The 2,500-nt window shown below is 38.3% G+C and overlaps 1 long non-coding RNA gene across 1 annotated transcript; it reads right to left on the reverse strand.

Moving 5' to 3' along the window:
* Positions 1–726: 726 nt before the first annotated feature.
* Positions 727–1,463, reverse strand: LOC119574855. The gene is made up of 3 exons (XR_005228907.1): positions 1,358–1,463; positions 1,099–1,176; positions 727–758 (listed from the first exon to the last, which is right to left on the reverse strand). It is a non-coding gene; the product is annotated as an uncharacterized LOC119574855 (long non-coding RNA).
* Between the last annotated feature and the right edge of the window lie 1,037 nt (positions 1,464–2,500).

Genomic DNA, 2,500 nt, shown 5'->3' on the forward strand with positions numbered 1-2,500 from the left:
TCTTTAACAAAAGTCTTTAACTTCTTATTATTGATATCTTTAGAACAATTCTTCTTCTTCTTCTTCTTCCTCTATTTCTTCTTCTTCTTCTTCTTCTACTTCTTCTTCTACTTCTACTTCTACTTCTTCTTCTTCTTCCTCTACTTCTTCCTCTACTTCTTCTTCTTCTTCTTCATTATTTCTCTTCCGTATTTATGGGGGTAGTTAATTGTCCATCGCCATGTTCTTCGTTCGAAACTGTCTGTATGTTAATAGTTTTATCATTAGTACATATAACAGTAACATCAATATCATAATGATTTTAGTAAGATTATTAACTCCATTATATAGTTGCAGATTAGTATTACTTTACCATGATAATGAAGTATGAGCAAGCATAGGGAAATAGAGATGTTGAAAATGTGGTTGAGGAAATTCCTGATGTTAAAGAAATATCCGAAGCGTATTTTTTTTTTTTTTTTAATTACTGACAAGACAAAACAAACAAACAAACAAAAAAACAACAACAACAACAACAACAAGAGAAAACAACTTGGGAAGGAGAGGTGACAGTGTGAGCGTGCGTGATATGAGTATGAGTATGAATGTGAGTGCGAGTATGATTATGAGTGTGAGTTATAGTATGAGTATGAATGTGAGTGCGAGTATGATTATGAGTGTGAATTATAGTATGAGTAATAGTATATGTAAGAGTAATAGTGTTTCACCAGGTGAATGAAGACAGCACTGGCAGTTACTCCTTTATTGTAGGGTCCAACCTGTGAACAACTATCATATATGAACAATAAACCAAAATGATTACAAATACAATATGACCTTGTACACAAATGGAATGGTCAATGGGAGCTAAACAAAACATAAATTTCTTATTACACAATCACTAACACCCTTGTAACCTACTTATTTAAAAAACAAAAATACCTCTTGCATGGTCAAATGGGAGCAAACAGCAATGGGAGTATAAAATAAATCCTTCATTATACACTCAATGGCACCTTTGCAACTTTTTCCTGAGCAAGCAAATAATATCTCATGATCCTAATGAAATGAATGGAACAAATATACAAATAATACAAACATGACAAATATGTAACTTACACAGTGCCTCCCCTATAAATCACTGGTGAATTACCTCTCAGGCTGAATCAGAAGCCACAGGTCCAAGTCAGAATGGCACTGTAATGCAATACATCAATAATATAATATTTTACAAATTTCTATACCATAAGTGAGTAGGATTATGGTCATGCCTGATAACATTGACTCACGGCAAACGTTTATATTACTTCCACTCGATGCAACTGTTTACCTTTTACATGATAATTGCAGGGATTTAAATGATAACAACATAACTCACCAATCATGCTATTGACACAATGCTGTGTTGCTATTCCTTCTGAAATAATCCATTCTAGGGCATAATCAACCGCGACTCCCTTCAAACGCACAGCTGCCACCTGTTCACTCCTCTGAGAGGACGCTTGGTCTCCGTTCCGCAGCAGAACATCAGAATGCGCAACAAACTTACAATGGTTACAAATTGTGCAAAAATAAATCTGATTTATATACATTAACTCTCTTATGTCTGTTGCTTGAACAAAAACTAATTCTTATCCACAGACGAATCATTTATACATATTAAGTCAAAATTATACAGAAACTGTTTAGAAGGGGATACTGAGATATTCTCAGTACACTCCCCCCCTAATCATTTCCAGGGTACATATTATAATTCCAATCACTGATCTTCAATGGGAAGAATTACAAATAGTAATAGATGAGTATGAGTACGAGTATGAGTATGAGTATGAGCGTGAACATGAGCGTGAGTGTGAGTGTGTGTGAATGTGAGTGTGAATGTGAGTATGAGTGTGTATTTGTGTGTGTGTGTGTGTGTGTGTGTGTGTGTGTGTGTGTGTGTGTGAGAGAGAGAGAGAGAGAGAGGAGAGAGAGAGAGAGAGAGAGAGAGAGAGAGAGAGAGAGAGAGAGGAGAGAGAGAGAGAGAGAGGAGGAGAGAGAGAGGGAGAGAGAGAGAGGGGAAGAGAGAAGAGAGAAGAGAGGAGAGAGGAAGAGAGGAGAAAGAGGAGAGAAGGAAATGAGAGCACAAGAGAGGCAAGCTAAAATGACAGGAGAGAGATGAGAGAGGAGGAACGAGTAGACGAGACAAAAAGGAGAGAAGATAGAGAGGAAGATGAGAGAGAGAAAAGAAGGAGAGAAAGAAAAGGAAGAGAGAAGATGAAAGAGATGAGATGAGAAGAAAAGGAAGGAGAAGAAAGATAGGCACAGAAAGAGAACAGAAAGAGAGAAGAGACGAGAGAAGAGACAGAAGAAGAAGAGAGACGAGAGACAGAGAAGAGAAGTAGAGAGATGAGATCAGAGAGCGAGAGAGAGAGAGGGGGGGGTGGAGGAGCAAGCGAGCGAGAGGAGGGGGAGGGGAGAGAGCGAGAGGGAGAGGGGAGGAGGTAGGAGGAGAGAGAGAGAGGACAGAGCGGGATGGCGA

Source organism: Penaeus monodon, chromosome 7, assembly GCF_015228065.2.
Source record: "Penaeus monodon isolate SGIC_2016 chromosome 7, NSTDA_Pmon_1, whole genome shotgun sequence".
NCBI lineage: Eukaryota > Metazoa > Arthropoda > Malacostraca > Decapoda > Penaeidae > Penaeus > Penaeus monodon.